This window comes from Corythoichthys intestinalis, chromosome 19 (genome assembly GCF_030265065.1).
Source record: "Corythoichthys intestinalis isolate RoL2023-P3 chromosome 19, ASM3026506v1, whole genome shotgun sequence".
NCBI classification, from domain to species: domain Eukaryota; kingdom Metazoa; phylum Chordata; class Actinopteri; order Syngnathiformes; family Syngnathidae; genus Corythoichthys; species Corythoichthys intestinalis.
In genome coordinates, this window is record NC_080413.1 from 36,963,878 (window position 1) to 36,991,050 (window position 27,173).

The following is a 27,173-nucleotide window of genomic DNA, read 5'->3' on the forward strand; positions in this document are numbered from 1 at the left end:
AGCCCGTTTCAAACCAATAACAGGCTATTTACGTAGGAGAACAGAGCGACAGTTAATTCATGTCGCTCTGGTAGCAGGCAAAATAAAATGGTTGCCCCGCTGAACGGCAACAGATTAAATTCTGTTAAAAAAACCCCTTACTATCAATATTTCCACCCAATTTGAAAATGGGGAGCTTTTGCATGCAACATTGCACATGGAAACCTGGATTTCATATTTTTCTGGTGTAAATGCATGCCCTGCTGAAGTGCAACAGATTAATTTCCATTGCAAAAAAAGAACTGGGGACCTTTTACGTGTTGGGCAAATGTAACAGCATCCACACGATGGAAAAAGACACTCAATGTAACATGGGGAGCAGGCCCAACCATATGCTTCACCAGTTTAACTGCAAAAGATTCATGACATAATTGTATTGAGTTCATTTTGTCTACATTTATACGTAGATTAATCAAATGTTTTTTTGATCCCAGACAATAGTTTTAGGTGGTTTAGTTACCTGACATGTTTTGGCGAACACTTCCACCTTCATCAGACTCTCTGATGGAAGCAAAAGTGTTAGCAAGTCTGAGCATACCATTGCCTGGCAGAAGTGAAACTGGTTCATTTAGATTAAGAAGACAAAACTATCCATGTTTCCACCCAGTTTTGAACTGGTGACCTTTTGCATGTTAGGGAAATGTGATAACCGATACACTACGGCAACAGACACTGGCTCAAGTGAAAGTGGTTCATTTCAAATCAAATAAATAACAATGTTTTCACCCAGTTTCAAACTTGGGCCCGCTTGCGTGTGAGGCAACACTGATAATAGCTACACTATAGAAACGGACACATGATGTAGTACCTTGGGTAGCAGGTCTGACCAAATTCTTGTCCGTCTGGACTGCTAAAGGTTCATTTAGATTACAAAAATGCAACAATCCATATTTCCACCCAGTTTTGAACTTGGGACCTTTTGTGTGTTAGGCAAATGTGATAAGCGCTGCACTACGGAAACCAACTCCTTAGCTGTCTTGGGTCACAGATCCAACAATAAGTGAAGCAGCTCATCTCAATTACATAGCAACTATACCCATGTTTCCACCCAAGGTTCATTGAGATTACAAAATGCAACAATCCATGTTTTCCACCAGTTTCGAACTGGGGACCTTTTGCATGTTTGGCAATGGTGATAACCGCTACACTACGGAGACAGACTCACCAAATCCAATGGGTTGCAGGTCCGACATACGCTTGCCTGGCTGAAGTGAAAGAGGTTCAATTAAATTCCAAACCAGAAGTATCCATGTTTCCACCCAGTTTCGAACTAGGGACCTTTAGCGTGTGAAGCAAACGGGATAACCTCTACACTATGGAAAGAACCTCTTCATGCCCATTGGACAGCACTCCCAACCACAAGCTTCACCAGTTGAACTGCAACAGATTCACGACTTTCACACAAAAAAACAACAAACAAACAAACAAAAAAAGAAGCAGCCTTGATACCACCCAGTTTCAAAATGGGTACCTTTTGCGTGATAGGTAAACGTGACAACCTCTTCACAATGGAAACAGACAATGCAAATGTCTTTTAAATAAGTTTTAAACTGGGGACCTTTGGCATGTTGGGCAAATGTGACAACTGCGACAGACACACCAAATCTCTTGGGCAGCAGGGCTGCCTGGCTGAAGTGAAAGTGGTTCATTTAAAAAAGATAACTATCCATATTTTCACCCTGTTTTAAAATAGGGAACTTTTGCGTGTTTGGCAATCATGATAGCCGCTACACTATGAAGACAGACACACCAAATCTCTTGGGTAGCAGTACCACCAAACACTTGGTTGACTGAAGTAAAAGTGTTTCATTTCACTGCAAACAAGAAATACCTGTGTTTCCACCCAGTTTCAAGTTGAGAACTGGGGACCTTTTCCATGTAAAGCAACCATGATAACCGCTACACTATGGAAACAACCTCTTCACATTCATTGAACAGGACGCCCAACCACATGCTTCACCAGTTAAATTGCAACCAATTCATGCCTTTTACAAAAGAAGAGGTATCCATAACTCCACCCAGTTTCGAAATGCTTTTGCTTGTTAAGCAAACGAGATAACCGCGACACGATGGAAACAGAAACACCAAATACCTTGGGTAGCAGGTCTGACCATACACTTGCCTGGCTGAAGTGAAACGTACATTTCGAATTCGTGAGAGAGCGATCCTTGTTTTCACCCAGTTTCGGACTAGGTGAAACTAAACTATAACTGCTAGACTACGGAAAAACCCTCTACATATCCATTGGAAAGCATGCACAACCACAAGCTTCACCAGCATAACTGCAACAGATTCATGACTTTTACAAAAGAAGCAGTATCCATAACCATGTACGTTTCCACCCAGTTTCGAACTGGAGACCTGATGCATGCGAGGGAAAAATGATAACCGCTACACTATGGAAACAACCGCTTCACATCCATTGGACAGCACGCCCAACAACAAGCTTCACCTGTTGAATTGCAACAGATTAATGACTTTTACAAAAGACGAGGTATCCATAACTCCACCCACTTTCGAAATGGGGACCTTTTGTGTGATCGGTAAACGTGACAAACTCTTTACAATAGAAACAGACACTGCACATATCTCGGGTAGCAAGCCTGACCATACGCTTGCCTGGCTGAAGTGAAACTTGTACATTTTGTATTCGTAATGGAAGATTCCTTGTTTCCACCCAGTTTCGAACAGGGGACCTGATGCAGGCGAGGGAAACATGATAACCGCTACACTATGGAAACAACCTCTTCACATCCATTGGACAGCACGCCCAACAACAAGCTTCACCTGTTGAATCGTAACAGATTCATCGACTTTTACAAATGAAGATGTATCCATAACTCCACCCAATTTCAAAATGGGGACCTTTTGTGTGATAGGTAAACATGTCAACCTCTTTACAATGGAAAAAGACACTGCACATATCTTGGGTAGCAAGCCCGACCATACGCTTGTCTGGCTGAAGTGAAACTTGTACATTTCGAATTTGTAATAGAGCAATCTTTGTTTCCACCCAGTTTGGAGCTGAGAACCTCTTGCATGTAAAGCAAACATGATAACCGCTACACTATGGAAACAACCTCTTCATATCAACAAGCCTCACCAGTTGAATTGCACATACAGTATTTTAGGTAGCAAGGCCAAACATACCCTTGCCTGGCTGAAGTGATACTTGTACATTTCAACCTCTTCACATCTATTGGACAGCACCAGATAACCACTACACTATGAAAACAACACACAAAATCCCTTGGGTAGCAGGTCCGACCATGAATTCAAATTCGTACAATTGTTTCCACCCAGGTTTGAACTGGGGGCCTTTTGTGTGTTAAGCAAATGTGATAACGGCTACACTATGGCAACAGACACAGTAAACACCTTGGGTTGCAGATCCGACTATACGCTTGCCTGGCTGAAGTGAAACTTGTACATTTCGAATTCGTAACAGAGAAATCCTAGTTTCCACCTAGTTTTGAAACAGGGACCTTTCGCGTGTTAAGCAAACGTGATAACCACTACACTATGGAAACACACACAGCAGGTTCCTTGGGTAGCAGGTCCGACCATGCGCTTGCCTGGCTGAAGTGAAACTTGTACATTTCAAATTCGTAAAAGACAGATCTTTGCTTCCACCCAGTTTCGAACTGGGGACCTTTTGCGTGTAAGGCAAACGTGATAACCGCTACACTATGGAAACAACCTCTTCACATCTAATGGACAGCACGCCCGACCACAAGCTTCACCAGTTGAATTGCAACAGACTCTTGCCTATTACAAAAGAATAGGTATCCTTAAATCCACCCAGTTTTGAAATGGGCACCTTTTGCGTGTTAGGCAAACGAGAGAACCGCTACACTATGGAAACAGACACAACAAAAACCTTGGGTAGCAGGTCCGATTATACGCTTGCCTGGCTGAAGTGAAACTTGTACATTTCAAGCTCTTCACATCTATTGGACAGCACCAGATAACCACTACACTATGAAAACAGACACACAAAATCCCTTGGGTAGCAGGTCCAACTACACGCTTGCCTGGCTGAAGGGAAACTTGTACATTTCGAACTCGTAATACAGCGATCCTTGTTTCCACCCACTTTCGAACTGGGGACCTTTTGCATGTAAGGCAAACGTGATAACCGCTACACTATGGAAACACACACAACAGGTTCCTTGGGTAGCAGGTCCGACTATACGCTTGCCTGGCTGAAGTGAAACTTGTACATTTCAAATTCGTAAACGACCAATCCTTGTTTCCACCCAGTTTCGAACTGGGGACTTTTTCATGTGAGGCAAACGTGATAACCGCTACACTATGGAAACACCCTTTTCACATCTATTGGACAGCACACCCAACCACAAGCTTCACCAGTTGAATTGCAACAGATTCATGCCTTTTACAAAAGAGTAGGTATCCATAACTCCACCCAGTTTCGAAATGGGGACCTTTTGTGTGTTAGGCAAACGAGATAACCACTGCACCATGAAAACAGACAGACAAAAGCCCTTGGGTAGCAGGTCCGACCATGCGCTTGCCTGGCTGAAGAGAAACCTGTACATTTCGAATTCGCAAAAGACAGATCTTTGCTTCCACCCAGTTTCGAACTGGGGACCTTTTGCGTGTAAGGCAAACGTGATAACCGCTACACTATGGAAACAACCTCTTCAGACCTAATGGACAGCACGCCCGACCACAAGCCTCACCGGTTGAATTGCAACAGATTCATGCCTATTACAAAAGAATAGGTATCCTTAAATCCACCCAGTTTTGAAATGGGCACCTTTTGCGTGTTAGGCAAACGAGAGAACCGCTACACTATGGAAACAGACACAACAAAAACCTTGGGTAGCAGGTCCGATTATACGCTTGCCTGGCTGAAGTGAAACTTGTACATTTCAAGCTCTTCACATCTATTGGACAGCACCAGATAACCACTACACTATGAAAACAGACACACAAAATCCCTTGGGTAGCAGGTCCAACTACACGCTTGCCTGGCTGAAGTGAAACTTGTACATTTCGAATTCGTAAAAGACCAATCCTTGTTTCCACCCAGTTTCGAACTGGGGGACCTTTTGCGTGTGAGGCAAACGTGATAACCGCTACACTATGGAAACAACCTACTCAGATCTATTGGACAGCACGCCCAACCACAAGCTTCACCAGTTGAATTGCAACAGATTCATGCCTTTTACAAAAGAATAGGTATCCATAACTCCACCCAGTTTCAAGCGGGGACCTTTTGCGTGTTAGGCAAACGAGACAACCATTGCACTATGAAAACAGACACACAAAAGCCCTTGGGTAGCAGGTCCGACCATGCACTTGCCTGGCTGAAGGGAAACTTGTACAGTTCGAATTCGTAATACAGCGATCCTTGTTTCCACGCAGTTTCAAACTGGGGACCTTTTGAGTGTTAAGCAAACGTGATAACCACTACACTAGCCTGGCTGAAGTAAAACTTGTACATTTCGAATTACAGCGATCCTTGTTTCCACGCAGTTTCAAACTGGGGACCTTTTGAGTGTTAAGCCAACGTGATAACCACTACACTATGGAAACACACACAACAGGTTCCTTGGGTAGCAGGTCCGACTATACGCTTGGCTGGCTGAAGTGAAACTTGTACATTTCGAATTCGTAATACAGCGATCCTTGTTTCCACGCAGTTTCGAACTGGGGACCTTTTGAGTGTTAAGCAAACGTGATAACCACTACACTATGGAAACACACACAACAGGTTCCTTGGGTAGCAGGTCCGACTATACGCTTGCCTGGCTGCAGTGAAACTTGTACATTTCGAATTCGTAAAAGACCAATCCTTGTTTCCACCCAGTTTCGAACTGGGGACCTTTTGCATGTGAGGCAAACGTGATAACCGCTACACTATGGAAACACCCTTCTCACATCTATTGGACAGCACGCCCAACCACAAGCTTCACCAGTTGAATTGCAACAGATTCCTGCCTTTTACAAAGAATAGGTATCCATAACTCCACCCAGTTTCAAGCGGGGACCTTTTGCGTGTTAGGCAAACGAGAGAACCATTGCACTATGAAAACAGACACACAAAAGCCCTTGGGTAGCAGGTCCGACCATGCGCTTGCCTGGCTGAAGGGAAACTTGTACATTTCGAATTCGTAAAAGACAGATCTTTGCTTCCACCCAGTTTTGAACTGGGGACCTTTTGCGTGTAAGGCAAACGTGATAACCGCTACACTATGGAAACAACCTCTTCACATCTAATGGACAGCACGCCCGACCACAAGCTTCACCAGTTGAATTGCAACATATTCATGCCAATTACAAAAGAATAGGTATCTTTAACTCAACCCAGTTTCGAAATGGGCACCTTTTGCGTGTTAGGCAAATGTGATAACCACTACACTATGAAAACAGACACACAAAATCCCTTGGGTAGCAGGTCCAACCATACGCTTGCCTGGCTGAAGTGAAACTTGTACATTTCGAATTCGTAAAAGACCAATCCTTGTTTCCACCCAGTTTTGAACTGGGGACCTTTCGCGTGTTAAGCAAATGTGATAACCGCGACACTATGGAAACAGACACAACAAAAACCTTGGGTTGCAGGTCCGATTATACGCTTGCCTGGCTGAAGTGAAACTTGTACATTTCAAGCTCTTCACATCTATTGGACAGCACCAGATAACCACTACACTATGAAAACAGACACACAAAATCCCTTGGGTAGCAGGTCCGACCATGCGCTTGCCTGGCTGAAGTGAAACTTGTACATTTCGAATTCGTAAAAGACCAATCCTTGTTTCCACCCAGTTTCGAACTGGGGGACCTTTTGCGTGTCAGGCGAACGTGATAACCGCTACACTATGGAAACAACCTACTCAGACCTATTGGACAGCACGCCCAACCACAAGCTTCACCAGTTGAATTGCAACAGATTCATGCCTATTACAAAAGAATAGGTATCCATAACTCCATCCAGTTTCGAAATGGGGACCTTTTGTGTGTTAGGCAAACGAGATAACCACTGCACTATGAAAACAGACAGACAAAAGCCCTTGGGTAGCAGGTCCGACCATGCGCTTGCCTGGCTGAAGTGAAACTTGTACATTTCGAATTCGTAAAAGACAGATCTTTGCTTCCACCCAGTTTCGAACTGGGGACCTTTTGCGTGTAAGGCAAACGTGATAACCGCTACACTATGGAAACAACCTCTTCACATCTAATGGACAGCACGCCCGACCACAAGCTTCACCAGTTGAATTGCAACAGACTCATGCCTATTACAAAAGAATAGGTATCCTTAAATCCACCCAGTTTTGAAATGGGCACCTTTTGCGTGTTAGGCAAACGAGAGAACCGCTACACTATGGAAACAGGCACAACAAAAACCTTGGGTAGCAGGTCCGATTATACGCTTGCCTGGCTGAAGTGAAACTTGTACATTTCAAGCTCTTCACATCTATTGGACAGCACCAGATAACCACTACACTATGAAAACAGACACACAAAATCCCTTGGGTAGCAGGTCCAACTACACGCTTGCCTGGCTGAAGGGAAACTTGTACATTTCGAACTCGTAATACAGCGATCCTTGTTTCCACCCACTTTCGAACTGGGGACCTTTTGCATGTAAGGCAAACGTGATAACCGCTACACTATGGAAACAACCTCTTCACATTTAATGGACGGCACGCCCAACCACAAGCTTCACCAGTTGAATTGCAACAGATTCCTGCCTTTTACAAAGAATAGGTATCCATAACTCCACCCACTTTCAAGCGGGGACCTTTTGCGTGTTAGGCAAACGAGAGAACCATTGCACTATGAAAACAGACACAAAAAGCCCTTGGGTAGCAGGTCCGACCATGCGCTTGCCTGGCTGAAGGGAAACTTGTACATTTCGAATTCGTAAAAGACAGATCTTTGCTTCCACCCAGTTTCGAACTGGGGACCTTTTGCGTGTTAAGCAAACGTGATAACCACTACACTATGAAAACACACAGAATATGTTCCTTGGGTAGCAGGTCCGACCATGCGCTTGCCTGGCTGAAGTGAAACGTGTACATTTCGAATTCGTAAAAGACAGATCTTTGCTTCCACCCAGTTTTGAACTGGGGACCTTTTGCGTGTAAGGCAAACGTGATAACCGCTACACTATGGAAACAACCTCGTCACATCTAATGGACAGCACGCCCGACCACAAGCTTCACCAGTTGAATTGCAACATATTCATGCCAATTACAAAAGAATAGGTATCTTTAACTCCACCCAGTTTCGAAATGGGGACCTTTTGTGTGTTAGGCAAACGAGATAACCACTGCACCATTAAAACAGACAGACAAAAGCCCTTGGGTAGCAGGTCTGACCATGCGCTTGCCTGGCTGAAGTGAAACTTGTACATTTCGAATTCGTAAAAGACAGATCTTTTCTTCCAACCAGTTTCGAACTGGGGACCTTTTGCGTGTAAGGCCAACGTGATAACCGTTACACTATGGAAACAACCTCTTCACATCTAATGGACAGCACGCCCGACCACAAGCCTCACCGGTTGAATTGCAACAGATTCATGCCTATTACAAAAGAATAGGTATCCTTAAATCCACCCAGTTTTGAAATGGGCACCTTTTGCGTGTTAGGCAAACGAGAGAACCATTTCACTATGAAAACAGACACACAAAATCCCTTGGGTAGCAGGTCCAACTACACGCTTGCCTGGCTGAAGTGAAACTTGTACATTTCGAATTCGTAAAAGACCAATCCTTGTTTCCACCCAGTTTCGAACTGGGGGACCTTTTGCGTGTGAGGCAAACGTGATAACCGCTACACTATGTAAACAACCTACTCAGATCTATTGGACAGCACGCCCAACCACAAGCTTCACCAGTTGAATTGCAACAGATTCATGCCTATTACAAAAGAATAGGTATCCATAAATCCACCCAGTTTCAAAATGGGGACCTTTTGCGTGTTAGGCAAACGTGATAACTGCTACACTATGGAAACAGACACAACAAAAACCTTGGTTGCAGGTCCGATTATACGCTTGCCTGGCTGAAGTGAAACTTGTACATTTCAACCTCTTCACATCTATTGGACAGCACCAGATAACCTCTACACTATGAAAACAGACACACAAAATCCTTTGGGTAGCAGGTCCAACCATACGCTTGCCTGGCTGAAGTGAAACTTGTACATTTCGAATTCGTAAAAGACAGATCTTTGCTTCCACCCAGTTTCGAACTGGGGACCTTTTGCGTGTAAGGCAAACGTGATAACCGCTACACTATGGAAACAACCTCTTCACATCTAATGGACAGCACGCCCGACCACAAGCTTCACCAGTTGAATTGCAACAGATTCATGCCAATTACAAAAGAATAGGTATCCTTAACTCAACCCAGTTTCGAAATGGGCACCTTTTGCGTGTTAGGCAAACGAGAGAACCACTACACTATGAAAACAGACACACAAAATCCCTTGGGTAGCAGATCCGACTAGACGCTTGCCTGGCTGAAGTGAAACTTGTACATTTCGAATTCGTAAAAGACCAATCCTTGTTTCCACCCAGTTTCGAACTGGGGGACCTTTTGCGTGTGAGGCAAACGTGATAACCGCTACACTATGGAAACAACCTACTCAGATCTATTGGACAGCACGCCCAACCACAAGCTTCACCAGTTGAATTGCAACAGATTCATGCCTTTTACAAAAGAATAGGTATACATAACTCCACCCAGTTTCAAGCGGGGACCTTTTGCGTGTTAGGCAAACGAGACAACCATTGCACTATGAAAACAGACACACAAAAGCCCTTGGGTAGCAGGTCCGACCATGCACTTGCCTGGCTGAAGGGAAACTTGTATATTTCGAATTCGTAATACAGCGATCCTTGTTTCCACCCAGTTTCGAACTGGGGACCTTTTGCGTGTTAAGCAAACGTGATAACCACTACACTATGGAAACACATACAACAGGTTCCTTGGGTAGCAGGTCCGACTATACGCTTGGCTGGCTGAAGTGAAACTTGTACTTTTCGAATTCGTAATACAGCGATCCTTGTTTCCACGCAGTTTCAAACTGGGGACCTTTTGAGTGTCAAGCAAACGTGATAACCACTACACTAGCCTGGCTGAAGTAAAACTTGTACATTTCGAATTCGTAATACAGCGATCCTTGTTTCCACGCAGTTTCAAACTGGGGACCTTTTGAGTGTTAAGCCAACGTGATAACCACTACACTATGGAAACACACACAACAGGTTCTTTGGGTAGCAGGTCCGACTATACGCTTGGCTGGCTGAAGTGAAACTTGTACATTTCGAATTCGTAATACAGCGATCCTTGTTTCCACGCAGTTTCGAACTGGGGACCTTTTGAGTGTTAAGCAAACGTGATAACCACTACACTATGGAAACACACACAACAGGTTCCTTGGGTAGCAGGTCCGACTATACGCTTGCCTGGCTGCAGTGAAACTTGTACATTTCGAATTCGTAAAAGACCAATCCTTGTTTCCACCCAGTTTCGAACTGGGGACCTTTTGCATGTGAGGCAAACGTGATAACCGCTACACTATGGAAACACCCTTCTCACATCTATTGGACAGCACGCCCAACCACAAGCTTCACCAGTTGAATTGCAACAGATTCATGCCTTTTACAAAAGAATAGGTATCCATACCTCCACCCAGTTTCGAAATGGGGACCTTTTGTGTGTTAGGCAAACGAGATAACCACTACACTATGAAAACAGAGTCAAAAAAATCCCTTGGGTAGCAGTTCCAACCATCCGCTTGCCTGGCTGAAGTGAAACTTGTACATTTCGAATTCGTAAAAGACCAATCCTTGTTTCCACCCAGTTTCGAACTGGGGACCTTTTGCATGTGAGGCAAACGTGATAACCGCTACACTATGGAAACACCTGTTTCACATATATTGGACAGCACGCCCAACCACAAGCTTCACCAGTTGAATTGCAACAGATTCATGCCTTTTACAAAAGAATAGGTATCCATAACTCCACCCAGTTTCGAAATGGGGACTTTTTGCGTGTGAGGCAAACGAGATAACCACTGCACTATGAAAACAGACGGACAAAAGCCCTTGGGTAGCAGGTCCGACCATGCGCTTGCCTGGCTGAAGTGAAACTTGGACATTTCGAATTCGTAAAAGACCAATACTTGTTTCCACCCAGTTTCGAACTGGGGACCTTTTGCGTGTGAGGCAAACATGATAACCGCTACACTATGGAAACACCCTTTTCACATTTATTGGACAGCACGCCCAACCACAATCTTCACCAGTTGAATTGCAACAGATTCATGCCTTTTACAAAAGAGTAGGTATCCATACCTCCACCCAGTTTCGAAATGGGGACCTTTTGTGTGTTAGGCAAACGAGATAACCACTACAGTATGAAAACAGAGACAAAAAAATCCCTTGGGTAGCAGTTCCAACCATCCGCTTGCCTGGCTGAAGTGAAACTTGTACATTTCGAATTCGTAAAAGACCAATCCTTGTTTCCACCCAGTTTCGAACTGGGGACCTTTTGCATGTGAGGCAAACGTGATAACCGCTACACTATGGAAACACCCGTTTCACATATATTGGACAGCACGCCCAACCACAAGCTTCACCAGTTGAATTGCAACAGATTCATGCCTTTTACAAAAGAATAGGTATCCATAACTCCACCCAGTTTCGAAATGGGGACCTTTTGTGTGTGAGGCAAACGAGATAACCACTGCACTATGAAAACAGACGGACAAAAGCCCTTGGGTAGCAGGTCCGACCATGCGCTTGCCTGGCTGAAGTGAAACTTGGACATTTCGAATTCGTAAAAGACCAATACTTGTTTCCACCCAGTTTCGAACTGGGGACCTTTTGCGTGTGAGGCAAACGTGATAACCGCTACACTATGGAAACACCCTTTTCACATATATTGGACAGCACGCACAACCACAAGCTTCACCAGTTGAATTGCAACAGATTCATGCCTTTTACAAAAGAGTAGGTATCCATACCTCCACCCAGTTTCGAAACGGGGACCTTTTGTGTGTTAGGCAAACGAGATAACCACTACACTATGAAAACAGAGACACAAAATCCCTTGGGTAGCAGGTCCAACCATACGCTTGCCTGGCTGAAGTGAAACTTGTACATTTCGAATTCGTAAAAGACCAATCCTTGTTTCCACCCAGTTTCGAACTGGGGGACCTTTTGCGTGTTAGGCAAACGAGAGAACCATTGCACTATGAAAACAGACACACAAAAGCCCTTGGGTAGCAGGTCCGACCATGCGCTTGCCTGGCTGAAGGGAAACTTGTACATTTCGAATTCGTAAAAGACAAATCTTTGCTTCCACCCAGTTTCGAACTGGGAACCTTTTGCGTGTTAGGCAAATGTGATAACCGCTACACTATGGACACACTACACAACAGGTTCCTTGGGTAGCAGGTCCGACTATACGCTTGCCTGGCTGAAGTGAAACTTGTACAGTTCGAATTCGTAATACAGCGATCCTTGTTTCCACCCAGTTTCGAACTGGGGACCTTTTGCGTGTTAAGCAAACGTGATAACCACTACACTATGGAAACACACACAACAGGTTCCTTGGGTAGCAGGTCCGACTATACGCTTGCCTGGCTGAAGTGAAACTTGTAAATTTCGATTTCGTAAAAGACCAATCCTTGTTTCCACCCAGTTTCGAACAGGGGACCTTTTCATGTGAGGCAAACGTGATAACCGCTACACTATGGAAACACCCTTTTCACATCTATTGGACAGCACGCCTAACCACAAGCGTCACCAGTTGAATTGCAACAGATTCATGCCTTTTACAAAAGAATAGGTATCCATAACTCCACCCAGTTTCGAAATGGGGACCTTTTGTGTGTTAGGCAAACGAGATAACCACTGCTCTATGAAAACAGACAGACAAAAGCCCTTGGGTAGCAGGTCCGACCATGCGCTTGCCTGGCTGAAGTGAAACGTGTACATTTCGAATTCGTAAAAGACAGATCTTTGCTTCCACCCAGTTTTGAACTGGGGACCTTTTGCGTGTAAGGCAAACGTGATAACCGCTACACTATGGAAACAACCTCTTCACATCTAATGGACAGCACGCCCGACCACAAGCTTCACCAGTTGAATTGCAACATATTCATGCCAATTACAAAAGAATAGGTATCTTTAACTCCACCCAGTTTCGAAATGGGGACCTTTTGTGTGTTAGGCAAACGAGATAACCACTGCACCATTAAAACAGACAGACAAAAGCCCTTGGGTAGCAGGTCTGACCATGCGCTTGCCTGGCTGAAGTGAAACTTGTACATTTCGAATTCGTAAAAGACAGATCTTTTCTTCCAACCAGTTTCGAACTGGGGACCTTTTGCGTGTAAGGCCAACGTGATAACCGTTACACTATGGAAACAACCTCTTCACATCTAATGGACAGCACGCCCGACCACAAGCCTCACCGGTTGAATTGCAACAGATTCATGCCTATTACAAAAGAATAGGTATCCTTAAATCCACCCAGTTTTGAAATGGGCACCTTTTGCGTGTTAGGCAAACGAGAGAACCATTTCACTATGAAAACAGACACACAAAATCCCTTGGGTAGCAGGTCCAACTACACGCTTGCCTGGCTGAAGTGAAACTTGTACATTTCGAATTCGTAAAAGACCAATCCTTGTTTCCACCCAGTTTCGAACTGGGGGACCTTTTGCGTGTGAGGCAAACGTGATAACCGCTACACTATGTAAACAACCTACTCAGATCTATTGGACAGCACGCCCAACCACAAGCTTCACCAGTTGAATTGCAACAGATTCATGCCTATTACAAAAGAATAGGTATCCATAAATCCACCCAGTTTCAAAATGGGGACCTTTTGCGTGTTAGGCAAACGTGATAACTGCTACACTATGGAAACAGACACAACAAAAACCTTGGTTGCAGGTCCGATTATACGCTTGCCTGGCTGAAGTGAAACTTGTACATTTCAACCTCTTCACATCTATTGGACAGCACCAGATAACCTCTACACTATGAAAACAGACACACAAAATCCTTTGGGTAGCAGGTCCAACCATACGCTTGCCTGGCTGAAGTGAAACTTGTACATTTCGAATTCGTAAAAGACAGATCTTTGCTTCCACCCAGTTTCGAACTGGGGACCTTTTGCGTGTAAGGCAAACGTGATAACCGCTACACTATGGAAACAACCTCTTCACATCTAATGGACAGCACGCCCGACCACAAGCTTCACCAGTTGAATTGCAACAGATTCATGCCAATTACAAAAGAATAGGTATCCTTAACTCAACCCAGTTTCGAAATGGGCACCTTTTGCGTGTTAGGCAAACGAGAGAACCACTACACTATGAAAACAGACACACAAAATCCCTTGGGTAGCAGATCCGACTAGACGCTTGCCTGGCTGAAGTGAAACTTGTACATTTCGAATTCGTAAAAGACCAATCCTTGTTTCCACCCAGTTTCGAACTGGGGGACCTTTTGCGTGTGAGGCAAACGTGATAACCGCTACACTATGGAAACAACCTACTCAGATCTATTGGACAGCACGCCCAACCACAAGCTTCACCAGTTGAATTGCAACAGATTCATGCCTTTTACAAACGAATAGGTATACATAACTCCACCCAGTTTCAAGCGGGGACCTTTTGCGTGTTAGGCAAACGAGACAACCATTGCACTATGAAAACAGACACACAAAAGCCCTTGGGTAGCAGGTCCGACCATGCACTTGCCTGGCTGAAGGGAAACTTGTATATTTCGAATTCGTAATACAGCGATCCTTGTTTCCACCCAGTTTCGAACTGGGGACCTTTTGCGTGTTAAGCAAACGTGATAACCACTACACTATGGAAACACATACAACAGGTTCCTTGGGTAGCAGGTCCGACTATACGCTTGGCTGGCTGAAGTGAAACTTGCACTTTTCGAATTCGTAATACAGCGATCCTTGTTTCCACGCAGTTTCAAACTGGGGACCTTTTGAGTGTTAAGCAAACGTGATAACCACTACACTATGGAAACACACACAACAGGTTCCTTGGGTAGCAGGTCCGACTATACGCTTGCCTGGCTGCAGTGAAACTTGTACATTTCGAATTCGTAAAAGACCAATCCTTGTTTCCACCCAGTTTCGAACTGGGGACCTTTTGCATGTGAGGCAAACGTGATAACCGCTACACTATGGAAACACCCTTCTCACATCTATTGGACAGCACGCCCAACCACAAGCTTCACCAGTTGAATTGCAACAGATTCATGCCTTTTACAAAAGAATAGGTATCCATACCTCCACCCAGTTTCGAAATGGGGACCTTTTGTGTGTTAGGCAAACGAGATAACCACTACACTATGAAAACAGAGTCAAAAAAATCCCTTGGGTAGCAGTTCCAACCATCCGCTTGCCTGGCTGAAGTGAAACTTGTACATTTCGAATTCGTAAAAGACCAATCCTTGTTTCCACCCAGTTTCGAACTGGGGACCTTTTGCATGTGAGGCAAACGTGATAACCGCTACACTATGGAAACACCTGTTTCACATATATTGGACAGCACGCCCAACCACAAGCTTCACCAGTTGAATTGCAACAGATTCATGCCTTTTACAAAAGAATAGGTATCCATAACTCCACCCAGTTTCGAAATGGGGACTTTTTGCGTGTGAGGCAAACGAGATAACCACTGCACTATGAAAACAGACGGACAAAAGCCCTTGGGTAGCAGGTCCGACCATGCGCTTGCCTGGCTGAAGTGAAACTTGGACATTTCGAATTCGTAAAAGACCAATACTTGTTTCCACCCAGTTTCGAACTGGGGACCTTTTGCGTGTGAGGCAAACATGATAACCGCTACACTATGGAAACACCCTTTTCACATTTATTGGACAGCACGCCCAACCACAATCTTCACCAGTTGAATTGCAACAGATTCATGCCTTTTACAAAAGAGTAGGTATCCATACCTCCACCCAGTTTCGAAATGGGGACCTTTTGTGTGTTAGGCAAACGAGATAACCACTACACTATGAAAACAGAGACAAAAAAATCCCTTGGGTAGCAGTTCCAACCATCCGCTTGCCTGGCTGAAGTGAAACTTGTACATTTCGAATTCGTAAAAGACCAATCCTTGTTTCCACCCAGTTTCGAACTGGGGACCTTTTGCATGTGAGGCAAACGTGATAACCGCTACACTATGGAAACACCCGTTTCACATATATTGGACAGCACGCCCAACCACAAGCTTCACCAGTTGAATTGCAACAGATTCATGCCTTTTACAAAAGAATAGGTATCCATAACTCCACCCAGTTTCGAAATGGGGACCTTTTGTGTGTGAGGCAAACGAGATAACCACTGCACTATGAAAACAGACGGACAAAAGCCCTTGGGTAGCAGGTCCGACCATGCGCTTGCCTGGCTGAAGTGAAACTTGGACATTTCGAATTCGTAAAAGACCAATACTTGTTTCCACCCAGTTTCGAACTGGGGACCTTTTGCGTGTGAGGCAAACGTGATAACCGCTACACTATGGAAACACCCTTTTCACATATATTGGACAGCACGCACAACCACAAGCTTCACCAGTTGAATTGCAACAGATTCATGCCTTTTACAAAAGAGTAGGTATCCATACCTCCACCCAGTTTCGAAACGGGGACCTTTTGTGTGTTAGGCAAACGAGATAACCACTACACTATGAAAACAGAGACACAAAATCCCTTGGGTAGCAGGTCCAACCATACGCTTGCCTGGCTGAAGTGAAACTTGTACATTTCGAATTCGTAAAAGACCAATCCTTGTTTCCACCCAGTTTCGAACTGGGGGACCTTTTGCGTGTTAGGCAAACGAGAGAACCATTGCACTATGAAAACAGACACACAAAAGCCCTTGGGTAGCAGGTCCGACCATGCGCTTGCCTGGCTGAAGGGAAACTTGTACATTTCGAATTCGTAAAAGACAAATCTTTGCTTCCACCCAGTTTCGAACTGGGAACCTTTTGCGTGTTAGGCAAATGTGATAACCGCTACACTATGGACACACTACACAACAGGTTCCTTGGGTAGCAGGTCCGACTATACGCTTGCCTGGCTGAAGTGAAACTTGTACAGTTCGAATTCGTAATACAGCGATCCTTGTTTCCACCCAGTTTCGAACTGGGGACCTTTTGCGTGTTAAGCAAACGTGATAACCACTACACTATGGAAACACACACAACAGGTTCCTTGGGTAGCAGGTCCGACTATACGCTTGCCTGGCTGAAGTGAAACTTGTAAATTTCGATTTCGTAAAAGACCAATCCTTGTTTCCACCCAGTTTCGAACAGGGGACCTTTTCATGTGAGGCAAACGTGATAACCGCTACACTATGGAAACACCCTTTTCACATCTATTGGACAGCACGCCTAACCACAAGCGTCACCAGTTGAATTGCAACAGATTCATGCCTTTTACAAAAGAATAGGTATCCATAACTCCACCCAGTTTCGAAATGGGGACCTTTTGTGTGTTAGGCAAACGAGATAACCACTGCTCTATGAAAACAGACAGACAAAAGCCCTTGGGTAGCAGGTCCGACCATGCGCTTGCCTGGCTGAAGTGAAACGTGTACATTTCGAATTCGTAAAAGACAGATCTTTGCTTCCACCCAGTTTTGAACTGGGGACCTTTTGCGTGTAAGGCAAACGTGATAACCGCTACACTATGGAAACAACCTCTTCACATCTAATGGACAGCACGCCCGACCACAAGCTTCACCAGTTGAATTGCAACATATTCATGCCAATTACAAAAGAATAGGTATCTTTAACTCCACCCAGTTTCGAAATGGGGACCTTTTGTGTGTTAGGCAAACGAGATAACCACTGCACCATTAAAACAGACAGACAAAAGCCCTTGGGTAGCAGGTCTGACCATGCGCTTGCCTGGCTGAAGTGAAACTTGTACATTTCGAATTCGTAAAAGACAGATCTTTTCTTCCAACCAGTTTCGAACTGGGGACCTTTTGCGTGTAAGGCCAACGTGATAACCGTTACACTATGGAAACAACCTCTTCACATCTAATGGACAGCACGCCCGACCACAAGCCTCACCGGTTGAATTGCAACAGATTCATGCCTATTACAAAAGAATAGGTATCCTTAAATCCACCCAGTTTTGAAATGGGCACCTTTTGCGTGTTAGGCAAACGAGAGAACCATTTCACTATGAAAACAGACACACAAAATCCCTTGGGTAGCAGGTCCAACTACACGCTTGCCTGGCTGAAGTGAAACTTGTACATTTCGAATTCGTAAAAGACCAATCCTTGTTTCCACCCAGTTTCGAACTGGGGGACCTTTTGCGTGTGAGGCAAACGTGATAACCGCTACACTATGTAAACAACCTACTCAGATCTATTGGACAGCACGCCCAACCACAAGCTTCACCAGTTGAATTGCAACAGATTCATGCCTATTACAAAAGAATAGGTATCCATAAATCCACCCAGTTTCAAAATGGGGACCTTTTGCGTGTTAGGCAAACGTGATAACTGCTACACTATGGAAACAGACACAACAAAAACCTTGGTTGCAGGTCCGATTATACGCTTGCCTGGCTGAAGTGAAACTTGTACATTTCAACCTCTTCACATCTATTGGACAGCACCAGATAACCTCTACACTATGAAAACAGACACACAAAATCCTTTGGGTAGCAGGTCCAACCATACGCTTGCCTGGCTGAAGTGAAACTTGTACATTTCGAATTCGTAAAAGACAGATCTTTGCTTCCACCCAGTTTCGAACTGGGGACCTTTTGCGTGTAAGGCAAACGTGATAACCGCTACACTATGGAAACAACCTCTTCACATCTAATGGACAGCACGCCCGACCACAAGCTTCACCAGTTGAATTGCAACAGATTCATGCCAATTACAAAAGAATAGGTATCCTTAACTCAACCCAGTTTCGAAATGGGCACCTTTTGCGTGTTAGGCAAACGAGAGAACCACTACACTATGAAAACAGACACACAAAATCCCTTGGGTAGCAGATCCGACTAGACGCTTGCCTGGCTGAAGTGAAACTTGTACATTTCGAATTCGTAAAAGACCAATCCTTGTTTCCACCCAGTTTCGAACTGGGGGACCTTTTGCGTGTGAGGCAAACGTGATAACCGCTACACTATGGAAACAACCTACTCAGATCTATTGGACAGCACGCCCAACCACAAGCTTCACCAGTTGAATTGCAACAGATTCATGCCTTTTACAAAAGAATAGGTATACATAACTCCACCCAGTTTCAAGCGGGGACCTTTTGCGTGTTAGGCAAACGAGACAACCATTGCACTATGAAAACAGACACACAAAAGCCCTTGGGTAGCAGGTCCGACCATGCACTTGCCTGGCTGAAGGGAAACTTGTATATTTCGAATTCGTAATACAGCGATCCTTGTTTCCACCCAGTTTCGAACTGGGGACCTTTTGCGTGTTAAGCAAACGTGATAACCACTACACTATGGAAACACATACAACAGGTTCCTTGGGTAGCAGGTCCGACTATACGCTTGGCTGGCTGAAGTGAAACTTGCACTTTTCGAATTCGTAATACAGCGATCCTTGTTTCCACGCAGTTTCAAACTGGGGACCTTTTGAGTGTTAAGCAAACGTGATAACCACTACACTATGGAAACACACACAACAGGTTCCTTGGGTAGCAGGTCCGACTATACGCTTGCCTGGCTGCAGTGAAACTTGTACATTTCGAATTCGTAAAAGACCAATCCTTGTTTCCACCCAGTTTCGAACTGGGGACCTTTTGCATGTGAGGCAAACGTGATAACCGCTACACTATGGAAACACCCTTCTCACATCTATTGGACAGCACGCCCAACCACAAGCTTCACCAGTTGAATTGCAACAGATTCATGCCTTTTACAAAAGAATAGGTATCCATACCTCCACCCAGTTTCGAAATGGGGACCTTTTGTGTGTTAGGCAAACGAGATAACCACTACACTATGAAAACAGAGTCAAAAAAATCCCTTGGGTAGCAGTTCCAACCATCCGCTTGCCTGGCTGAAGTGAAACTTGTACATTTCGAATTCGTAAAAGACCAATCCTTGTTTCCACCCAGTTTCGAACTGGGGACCTTTTGCATGTGAGGCAAACGTGATAACCGCTACACTATGGAAACACCTGTTTCACATATATTGGACAGCACGCCCAACCACAAGCTTCACCAGTTGAATTGCAACAGATTCATGCCTTTTACAAAAGAATAGGTATCCATAACTCCACCCAGTTTCGAAATGGGGACTTTTTGCGTGTGAGGCAAACGAGATAACCACTGCACTATGAAAACAGACGGACAAAAGCCCTTGGGTAGCAGGTCCGACCATGCGCTTGCCTGGCTGAAGTGAAACTTGGACATTTCGAATTCGTAAAAGACCAATACTTGTTTCCACCCAGTTTCGAACTGGGGACCTTTTGCGTGTGAGGCAAACATGATAACCGCTACACTATGGAAACACCCTTTTCACATTTATTGGACAGCACGCCCAACCACAATCTTCACCAGTTGAATTGCAACAGATTCATGCCTTTTACAAAAGAGTAGGTATCCATACCTCCACCCAGTTTCGAAATGGGGACCTTTTGTGTGTTAGGCAAACGAGATAACCACTACACTATGAAAACAGAGACAAAAAAATCCCTTGGGTAGCAGTTCCAACCATCCGCTTGCCTGGCTGAAGTGAAACTTGTACATTTCGAATTCGTAAAAGACCAATCCTTGTTTCCACCCAGTTTCGAACTGGGGACCTTTTGCATGTGAGGCAAACGTGATAACCGCTACACTATGGAAACACCCGTTTCACATATATTGGACAGCACGCCCAACCACAAGCTTCACCAGTTGAATTGCAACAGATTCATGCCTTTTACAAAAGAATAGGTATCCATAACTCCACCCAGTTTCGAAATGGGGACCTTTTGTGTGTGAGGCAAACGAGATAACCACTGCACTATGAAAACAGACGGACAAAAGCCCTTGGGTAGCAGGTCCGACCATGCGCTTGCCTGGCTGAAGTGAAACTTGGACATTTCGAATTCGTAAAAGACCAATACTTGTTTCCACCCAGTTTCGAACTGGGGACCTTTTGCGTGTGAGGCAAACGTGATAACCGCTACACTATGGAAACACCCTTTTCACATATATTGGACAGCACGCACAACCACAAGCTTCACCAGTTGAATTGCAACAGATTCATGCCTTTTACAAAAGAGTAGGTATCCATACCTCCACCCAGTTTCGAAACGGGGACCTTTTGTGTGTTAGGCAAACGAGATAACCACTACACTATGAAAACAGAGACACAAAATCCCTTGGGTAGCAGGTCCAACCATACGCTTGCCTGGCTGAAGTGAAACTTGTACATTTCGAATTCGTAAAAGACCAATCCTTGTTTCCACCCAGTTTCGAACTGGGGGACCTTTTGCGTGTTAGGCAAACGAGAGAACCATTGCACTATGAAAACAGACACACAAAAGCCCTTGGGTAGCAGGTCCGACCATGCGCTTGCCTGGCTGAAGGGAAACTTGTACATTTCGAATTCGTAAAAGACAAATCTTTGCTTCCACCCAGTTTCGAACTGGGAACCTTTGGCGTGTTAGGCAAATGTGATAACCACTACACTATGGACACACTACACAACAGGTTCCTTGGGTAGCAGGTCCGACTATACGCTTGCCTGGCTGAAGTGAAACTTGTACAGTTCGAATTCGTAATACAGCGATCCTTGTTTCCACCCAGTTTCGAACTGGGGACCTTTTGCGTGTTAAGCAAACGTGATAACCACTACACTATGGAAACACACACAACAGGTTCCTTGGGTAGCAGGTCCGACTATACGCTTGCCTGGCTGAAGTGAAACTTGTAAATTTCGATTTCGTAAAAGACCAATCCTTGTTTCCACCCAGTTTCGAACAGGGGACCTTTTCATGTGAGGCAAACGTGATAACCGCTACACTATGGAAACACCCTTTTCACATCTATTGGACAGCACGCCTAACCACAAGCGTCACCAGTTGAATTGCAACAGATTCATGCCTTTTACAAAAGAATAGGTATCCATAACTCCACCCAGTTTCGAAATGGGGACCTTTTGTGTGTTAGGCAAACGAGATAACCACTGCTCTATGAAAACAGACAGACAAAAGCCCTTGGGTAGCAGGTCCGACCATGCGCTTGCCTGGCTGAAGTGAAACGTGTACATTTCGAATTCGTAAAAGACAGATCTTTGCTTCCACCCAGTTTTGAACTGGGGACCTTTTGCGTGTAAGGCAAACGTGATAACCGCTACACTATGGAAACAACCTCTTCACATCTAATGGACAGCACGCCCGACCACAAGCTTCACCAGTTGAATTGCAACATATTCATGCCAATTACAAAAGAATAGGTATCTTTAACTCAACCCAGTTTCGAAATGGGCACCTTTTGCGTGTTAGGCAAATGTGATAACCACTAAACTATGAAAACAGACACACAAAATCCCTTGGGTAGCAGGTCCAACCATACGCTTGCCTGGGTGAAGTGAAACTTGTACATTTCGAATTCGTAAAAGACCAATCCTTGTTTCCACCCAGTTTTGAACTGGGGACCTTCCGCGTGTTAAGCAAATGTGATAACCGCGACACTATGGAAACAGACACAACAAAAACCTTGGGTTGCAGGTCCGATTATACGCTTGCCTGGCTGAAGTGAAACTTGTACATTTCAAGCTCTTCACATCTATTGGACAGCACCAGATAACCACTACACTATGAAAACAGACACACAAAATCCCTTGGGTAGCAGGTCCGACCATGCGCTTGCCTGGCTGAAGTGAAACTTGTACATTTCGAATTCGTAAAAGACCAATCCTTGTTTCCACCCAGTTTCGAACTGGGGGACCTTTCGCGTGTCAGGCGAACGTGATAACCGCTACACTATGGAAACAACCTACTCAGACCTATTGGACAGCACGCCCAACCACAAGCTTCACCAGTTGAATTGCAACAGATTCATGCCTATTACAAAAGAATAGGTATCCATAACTCCACCCAGTTTCGAAATGGGGACCTTTTGTGTGTTAGGCAAACGAGATAACCACTGCACTATGAAAACAGACAGACAAAAGCCCTTGGGTAGCAGGTCCGACCATGCGCTTGCCTGGCTGATGTGAAACTTGTACATTTCAAATTCGTAAAAGACAGATCTTTGCTTCCACCCAGTTTCGAACTGAGGACCTTTTGCGTGTAAGGCAAACGTGATAACCGCTACACTATGGAAACAACCTCTTCACATCTAATGGACAGCACGCCCGACCACAAGCTTCACCAGTTGAATTGCAACAGACTCATGCCTATTACAAAAGAATAGGTATCCTTAAATCCACCCAGTTTTGAAATGGGCACCTTTTGCGTGTTAGGCAAACGAGAGAACCGCTACACTATGGAAACAGACACAACAAAAACCTTGGGTAGCAGGTCCGATTATACGCTTGCCTGGCTGAAGTGAAACTTGTACATTTCAAGCTCTTCACATCTATTGGACAGCACCAGATAACCACTACACTATGAAAACAGACACACAAAATCCCTTGGGTAGCAGGTCCAACTACACGCTTGCCTGGCTGAAGGGAAACTTGTACATTTCGAACTCGTAATACAGCGATCCTTGTTTCCACCCACTTTCGAACTGGGGACCTTTTGCATGTAAGGCAAACGTGATAACCGCTACACTATGGAAACAACCTCTTCACATTTAATGGACGGCACGCCCAACCACAAGCTTCACCAGTTGAATTGCAACAGATTCCTGCCTTTTACAAAGAATAGGTATCCATAACTCCACCCACTTTCAAGCGGGGACCTTTTGCGTGTTAGGCAAACGAGAGAACCATTGCACTATGAAAACAGACACAAAAAGCCCTTGGGTAGCAGGTCCGACCATGCGCTTGCCTGGCTGAAGGGAAACTTGTACATTTCGAATTCGTAGAAGACAGATCTTTGCTTCCACCCAGTTTCGAACTGGGGACCTTTTGCGTGTTAAGCAAACGTGATAACCACTACACTATGAAAACACACAGAATATGTTCCTTGGGTAGCAGGTCCGACTATACGCTTGCCTGGCTGAAGTGAAACTTGTACATTTCGAATTCGTAAAAGACCAATCCTTGTTTCCACCCAGTTTCGAACTGGGGACTTTTTCATGTGAGGCAAACGTGATAACCGCTACACTATGGAAACACCCTTTTCACATCTATTGGACAGCACGCCCAACCACAAGCTTCACCAGTTGAATTGCAACAGATTCATGCCTTTTACAAAAGAATAGGTATCCATAACTCCACCCAGTTTCGAAATGGGGACCTTTTGTGTGTTAGGCAAACGAGATAACCACTGCACCATTAAAACAGACAGACAAAAGCCCTTGGGTAGCAGGTCTGACCATGCGCTTGCCTGGCTGAAGTGAAACTTGTACATTTCGAATTCGTAAAAGACAGATCTTTGCTTCCAACCAGTTTCGAACTGGGGACCTTTTGCGTGTAAGGCAAACGTGATAACCGCTACACTATGGAAACAACCTCTTCACATCTAATGGACAGCACGCCCGACCACAAGCCTCACCGGTTGAATTGCAACAGATTCATGCCTATTACAAAAGAATAGGTATCCTTAAATCCACCCAGTTTTGAAATGGGCACCTTTTGCGTGTTAGGCAAACGAGAGAACCGCTACACTATGGAAACAGACACAACAAAAACCTTGGGTAGCAGGTCCGATTATACGCTTGCCTGGCTGAAGTGAAACTTGTACATTTCAAGCTCTTCACATCTATTGGACAGCACCAGATAACCACTACACTATGAAAACAGACACACAAAATCCCTTGGGTAGCAGGTCCAACTACACGCTTGCCTGGCTGAAGTGAAACTTGTACATTTCGAATTCGTAAAAGACCAATCCTTGTTTCCACCCAGTTTCGAACTGGGGGACCTTTTGCGTGTGAGGCAAACGTGATAACCGCTACACTATGTAAACAACCTACTCAGATCTATTGGACAGCACGCCCAACCACAAGCTTCACCAGTTGAATTGCAACAGATTCATGCCTATTACAAAAGAATAGGTATCCATAAATCCACCCAGTTTCAAAATGGGGACCTTTTGCGTGTTAGGCAAACGTGATAACTGCTACACTATGGAAACAGACACAACAAAAACCTTGGTTGCAGGTCCGATTATACGCTTGCCTGGCTGAGGTGAAACTTGTACATTTCAACCTCTTCACATCTATTGGACAGCACCAGATAACCTCTACACTATGAAAACAGACACACAAAATCCTTTGGGTAGCAGGTCCAACCATACGCTTGCCTGGCTGAAGTGAAACTTGTACATTTCGAATTCGTAAAAGACAGATCTTTGCTTCCACCCAGTTTCGAACTGGGGACCTTTTGCGTGTAAGGCAAACGTGATAACCGCTACACTATGGAAACAACCTCTTCACATCTAATGGACAGCACGCCCGACCACAAGCTTCACCAGTTGAATTGCAACAGATTCATGCCAATTACAAAAGAATAGGTATCCTTAACTCAACCCAGTTTCGAAATGGGCACCTTTTGCGTGTTAGGCAAACGAGAGAACCACTACACTATGAAAACAGACACACAAAATCCCTTGGGTAGCAGATCCGACTAGACGCTTGCCTGGCTGAAGTGAAACTTGTACATTTCGAATTCGTAAAAGACCAATCCTTGTTTCCACCCAGTTTCGAACTGGGGGACCTTTTGCGTGTGAGGCAAACGTGATAACTGCTACACTATGGAAACAACCTACTCAGATCTATTGGACAGCACGCCCAACCACAAGCTTCACCAGTTGAATTGCAACAGATTCATGCCTTTTACAAAAGAATAGGTATCCATAACTCTACCCAGTTTCAAGCGGGGACCTTTTGCGTGTTAGGCAAACGAGACAACCATTGCAATATGAAAACAGACACACAAAAGCCCTTGGGTAGCAGGTCCGACCATGCACTTGCCTGGCTGAAGGGAAACTTGTATATTTCGAATTCGTAATACAGCGATCCTTGTTTCCACGCAGTTTCAAACTGGGGACCTTTTGAGTGTTAAGCCAACGTGATAACCACTACACTATGGAAACACACACAACAGGTTCCTTGGGTAGCAGGTCCGACTATACGCTTGGCTGCACGCCCAACCACAAGCTTCACCAGTTGAATTGCAACAGATTCATGCCTTTTACAAAAGAATAGGTATCCATAACTCCACCCAGTTTCGAAATGGGGACCTTTTGTGTGTGAGGCAAACGAGATAACCACTGCACTATGAAAACAGACGGACAAAAGCCCTTGGGTAGCAGGTCCGACCATGCGCTTGCCTGGCTGAAGTGAAACTTGGACATTTCGAATTCGTAAAAGACCAATACTTGTTTCCACCCAGTTTCGAACTGGGGACCTCTTGCGTGTGAGGCAAACGTGATAACCGCTACACTATGGAAACACCCTTTTCACATATATTGGACAGCACGCACAACCACAAGCTTCACCAGTTGAATTGCAACAGATTCATCCCTTTTACAAAAGAGTAGGTATCCATACCTCCACCCAGTTTCGAAACAGGGACCTTTTGTGTGTTAGGCAAACGAGATAACCACTACACTATGAAAACAGAGACACAAAATCCCTTGGGTAGCAGGTCCAACCATACGCTTGCCTGGCTGAAGTGAAACTTGTACATTTCGAATTCGTAAAAGACCAATCCTTGTTTCCACCCAGTTTCGAACTGGGGGACCTTTTGCGTGTTAGGCAAACGAGAGAACCATTGCACTATGAAAACAGACACACAAAAGCCCTTGGGTAGCAGGTCCGACCATGCGCTTGCCTGGCTGAAGGGAAACTTGTACATTTCGAATTCGTAAAAGACAAATCTTTGCTTCCACCCAGTTTCGAACTGGGAACCTTTTGCGTGTTAGGCAAATGTGATAACCGCTACACTATGGACACACTACACAACAGGTTCCTTGGGTAGCAGGTCCGACTATACGCTTGCCTGGCTGAAG

The 27,173-nt window shown here is 44.8% G+C and overlaps 1 protein-coding gene and 58 non-coding genes across 62 annotated transcripts in view; all 59 read right to left on the minus strand.

Moving 5' to 3' along the window:
• LOC130907954 (tyrosine-protein kinase Fyn) overlaps positions 1-27,173 on the minus strand; it is a 258,147-nt gene that overhangs the window by 22,779 nt on the left and 208,195 nt on the right. The gene's annotated exons all lie outside the window — the stretch shown is intronic.
• Positions 3,664-3,736, minus strand: trnav-uac (transfer RNA valine (anticodon UAC)). Its single transcript has one exon. It is a non-coding gene; the product is annotated as a tRNA-Val (tRNA).
• On the minus strand, positions 4,123-4,195 carry trnav-uac (transfer RNA valine (anticodon UAC)). The gene has a single exon. It is a non-coding gene; the product is annotated as a tRNA-Val (tRNA).
• On the minus strand, positions 4,290-4,361 carry trnav-cac (transfer RNA valine (anticodon CAC)). Its single transcript has one exon. It is a non-coding gene; the product is annotated as a tRNA-Val (tRNA).
• Positions 4,624-4,696, minus strand: trnav-uac (transfer RNA valine (anticodon UAC)). The gene has a single exon. It is a non-coding gene; the product is annotated as a tRNA-Val (tRNA).
• On the minus strand, positions 5,083-5,156 carry trnav-cac (transfer RNA valine (anticodon CAC)). Its single transcript has one exon. It is a non-coding gene; the product is annotated as a tRNA-Val (tRNA).
• Positions 5,696-5,768, minus strand: trnav-aac (transfer RNA valine (anticodon AAC)). Its single transcript has one exon. It is a non-coding gene; the product is annotated as a tRNA-Val (tRNA).
• On the minus strand, positions 5,863-5,935 carry trnav-cac (transfer RNA valine (anticodon CAC)). The gene has a single exon. It is a non-coding gene; the product is annotated as a tRNA-Val (tRNA).
• trnav-uac (transfer RNA valine (anticodon UAC)) lies at positions 6,196-6,268 on the minus strand. Its single transcript has one exon. It is a non-coding gene; the product is annotated as a tRNA-Val (tRNA).
• Positions 6,822-6,895, minus strand: trnav-gac (transfer RNA valine (anticodon GAC)). Its single transcript has one exon. It is a non-coding gene; the product is annotated as a tRNA-Val (tRNA).
• On the minus strand, positions 7,158-7,230 carry trnav-uac (transfer RNA valine (anticodon UAC)). Its single transcript has one exon. It is a non-coding gene; the product is annotated as a tRNA-Val (tRNA).
• trnav-uac (transfer RNA valine (anticodon UAC)) lies at positions 7,617-7,689 on the minus strand. Its single transcript has one exon. It is a non-coding gene; the product is annotated as a tRNA-Val (tRNA).
• Positions 7,949-8,021, minus strand: trnav-aac (transfer RNA valine (anticodon AAC)). Its single transcript has one exon. It is a non-coding gene; the product is annotated as a tRNA-Val (tRNA).
• trnav-uac (transfer RNA valine (anticodon UAC)) lies at positions 8,116-8,188 on the minus strand. The gene has a single exon. It is a non-coding gene; the product is annotated as a tRNA-Val (tRNA).
• trnav-cac (transfer RNA valine (anticodon CAC)) lies at positions 8,786-8,859 on the minus strand. The gene has a single exon. It is a non-coding gene; the product is annotated as a tRNA-Val (tRNA).
• trnav-uac (transfer RNA valine (anticodon UAC)) lies at positions 9,245-9,317 on the minus strand. The gene has a single exon. It is a non-coding gene; the product is annotated as a tRNA-Val (tRNA).
• Positions 9,580-9,653, minus strand: trnav-cac (transfer RNA valine (anticodon CAC)). Its single transcript has one exon. It is a non-coding gene; the product is annotated as a tRNA-Val (tRNA).
• Positions 9,915-9,987, minus strand: trnav-aac (transfer RNA valine (anticodon AAC)). The gene has a single exon. It is a non-coding gene; the product is annotated as a tRNA-Val (tRNA).
• trnav-aac (transfer RNA valine (anticodon AAC)) lies at positions 10,366-10,438 on the minus strand. Its single transcript has one exon. It is a non-coding gene; the product is annotated as a tRNA-Val (tRNA).
• On the minus strand, positions 10,533-10,605 carry trnav-cac (transfer RNA valine (anticodon CAC)). The gene has a single exon. It is a non-coding gene; the product is annotated as a tRNA-Val (tRNA).
• On the minus strand, positions 10,869-10,941 carry trnav-cac (transfer RNA valine (anticodon CAC)). Its single transcript has one exon. It is a non-coding gene; the product is annotated as a tRNA-Val (tRNA).
• trnav-cac (transfer RNA valine (anticodon CAC)) lies at positions 11,204-11,276 on the minus strand. Its single transcript has one exon. It is a non-coding gene; the product is annotated as a tRNA-Val (tRNA).
• trnav-cac (transfer RNA valine (anticodon CAC)) lies at positions 11,540-11,612 on the minus strand. The gene has a single exon. It is a non-coding gene; the product is annotated as a tRNA-Val (tRNA).
• trnav-cac (transfer RNA valine (anticodon CAC)) lies at positions 11,875-11,947 on the minus strand. The gene has a single exon. It is a non-coding gene; the product is annotated as a tRNA-Val (tRNA).
• Positions 12,378-12,450, minus strand: trnav-aac (transfer RNA valine (anticodon AAC)). The gene has a single exon. It is a non-coding gene; the product is annotated as a tRNA-Val (tRNA).
• Positions 12,546-12,618, minus strand: trnav-aac (transfer RNA valine (anticodon AAC)). The gene has a single exon. It is a non-coding gene; the product is annotated as a tRNA-Val (tRNA).
• trnav-uac (transfer RNA valine (anticodon UAC)) lies at positions 13,047-13,119 on the minus strand. The gene has a single exon. It is a non-coding gene; the product is annotated as a tRNA-Val (tRNA).
• Positions 13,717-13,790, minus strand: trnav-cac (transfer RNA valine (anticodon CAC)). The gene has a single exon. It is a non-coding gene; the product is annotated as a tRNA-Val (tRNA).
• Positions 14,176-14,248, minus strand: trnav-uac (transfer RNA valine (anticodon UAC)). The gene has a single exon. It is a non-coding gene; the product is annotated as a tRNA-Val (tRNA).
• On the minus strand, positions 14,511-14,584 carry trnav-cac (transfer RNA valine (anticodon CAC)). Its single transcript has one exon. It is a non-coding gene; the product is annotated as a tRNA-Val (tRNA).
• trnav-aac (transfer RNA valine (anticodon AAC)) lies at positions 14,846-14,918 on the minus strand. The gene has a single exon. It is a non-coding gene; the product is annotated as a tRNA-Val (tRNA).
• Positions 15,180-15,252, minus strand: trnav-cac (transfer RNA valine (anticodon CAC)). The gene has a single exon. It is a non-coding gene; the product is annotated as a tRNA-Val (tRNA).
• On the minus strand, positions 15,516-15,588 carry trnav-cac (transfer RNA valine (anticodon CAC)). Its single transcript has one exon. It is a non-coding gene; the product is annotated as a tRNA-Val (tRNA).
• trnav-cac (transfer RNA valine (anticodon CAC)) lies at positions 15,851-15,923 on the minus strand. Its single transcript has one exon. It is a non-coding gene; the product is annotated as a tRNA-Val (tRNA).
• trnav-cac (transfer RNA valine (anticodon CAC)) lies at positions 16,187-16,259 on the minus strand. The gene has a single exon. It is a non-coding gene; the product is annotated as a tRNA-Val (tRNA).
• trnav-cac (transfer RNA valine (anticodon CAC)) lies at positions 16,522-16,594 on the minus strand. Its single transcript has one exon. It is a non-coding gene; the product is annotated as a tRNA-Val (tRNA).
• trnav-aac (transfer RNA valine (anticodon AAC)) lies at positions 17,025-17,097 on the minus strand. The gene has a single exon. It is a non-coding gene; the product is annotated as a tRNA-Val (tRNA).
• trnav-aac (transfer RNA valine (anticodon AAC)) lies at positions 17,193-17,265 on the minus strand. Its single transcript has one exon. It is a non-coding gene; the product is annotated as a tRNA-Val (tRNA).
• trnav-uac (transfer RNA valine (anticodon UAC)) lies at positions 17,694-17,766 on the minus strand. Its single transcript has one exon. It is a non-coding gene; the product is annotated as a tRNA-Val (tRNA).
• On the minus strand, positions 18,823-18,895 carry trnav-uac (transfer RNA valine (anticodon UAC)). The gene has a single exon. It is a non-coding gene; the product is annotated as a tRNA-Val (tRNA).
• On the minus strand, positions 19,158-19,231 carry trnav-cac (transfer RNA valine (anticodon CAC)). Its single transcript has one exon. It is a non-coding gene; the product is annotated as a tRNA-Val (tRNA).
• On the minus strand, positions 19,493-19,565 carry trnav-aac (transfer RNA valine (anticodon AAC)). The gene has a single exon. It is a non-coding gene; the product is annotated as a tRNA-Val (tRNA).
• On the minus strand, positions 19,827-19,899 carry trnav-cac (transfer RNA valine (anticodon CAC)). Its single transcript has one exon. It is a non-coding gene; the product is annotated as a tRNA-Val (tRNA).
• Positions 20,163-20,235, minus strand: trnav-cac (transfer RNA valine (anticodon CAC)). The gene has a single exon. It is a non-coding gene; the product is annotated as a tRNA-Val (tRNA).
• trnav-cac (transfer RNA valine (anticodon CAC)) lies at positions 20,498-20,570 on the minus strand. The gene has a single exon. It is a non-coding gene; the product is annotated as a tRNA-Val (tRNA).
• trnav-cac (transfer RNA valine (anticodon CAC)) lies at positions 20,834-20,906 on the minus strand. Its single transcript has one exon. It is a non-coding gene; the product is annotated as a tRNA-Val (tRNA).
• Positions 21,169-21,241, minus strand: trnav-cac (transfer RNA valine (anticodon CAC)). The gene has a single exon. It is a non-coding gene; the product is annotated as a tRNA-Val (tRNA).
• Positions 21,840-21,912, minus strand: trnav-aac (transfer RNA valine (anticodon AAC)). Its single transcript has one exon. It is a non-coding gene; the product is annotated as a tRNA-Val (tRNA).
• trnav-uac (transfer RNA valine (anticodon UAC)) lies at positions 22,341-22,413 on the minus strand. Its single transcript has one exon. It is a non-coding gene; the product is annotated as a tRNA-Val (tRNA).
• trnav-gac (transfer RNA valine (anticodon GAC)) lies at positions 22,967-23,040 on the minus strand. The gene has a single exon. It is a non-coding gene; the product is annotated as a tRNA-Val (tRNA).
• Positions 23,303-23,375, minus strand: trnav-uac (transfer RNA valine (anticodon UAC)). Its single transcript has one exon. It is a non-coding gene; the product is annotated as a tRNA-Val (tRNA).
• On the minus strand, positions 23,762-23,834 carry trnav-uac (transfer RNA valine (anticodon UAC)). The gene has a single exon. It is a non-coding gene; the product is annotated as a tRNA-Val (tRNA).
• Positions 24,094-24,166, minus strand: trnav-aac (transfer RNA valine (anticodon AAC)). Its single transcript has one exon. It is a non-coding gene; the product is annotated as a tRNA-Val (tRNA).
• Positions 24,261-24,332, minus strand: trnav-cac (transfer RNA valine (anticodon CAC)). The gene has a single exon. It is a non-coding gene; the product is annotated as a tRNA-Val (tRNA).
• trnav-uac (transfer RNA valine (anticodon UAC)) lies at positions 24,595-24,667 on the minus strand. The gene has a single exon. It is a non-coding gene; the product is annotated as a tRNA-Val (tRNA).
• Positions 25,513-25,585, minus strand: trnav-uac (transfer RNA valine (anticodon UAC)). The gene has a single exon. It is a non-coding gene; the product is annotated as a tRNA-Val (tRNA).
• On the minus strand, positions 25,848-25,921 carry trnav-cac (transfer RNA valine (anticodon CAC)). Its single transcript has one exon. It is a non-coding gene; the product is annotated as a tRNA-Val (tRNA).
• trnav-cac (transfer RNA valine (anticodon CAC)) lies at positions 26,542-26,614 on the minus strand. The gene has a single exon. It is a non-coding gene; the product is annotated as a tRNA-Val (tRNA).
• Positions 27,045-27,117, minus strand: trnav-aac (transfer RNA valine (anticodon AAC)). Its single transcript has one exon. It is a non-coding gene; the product is annotated as a tRNA-Val (tRNA).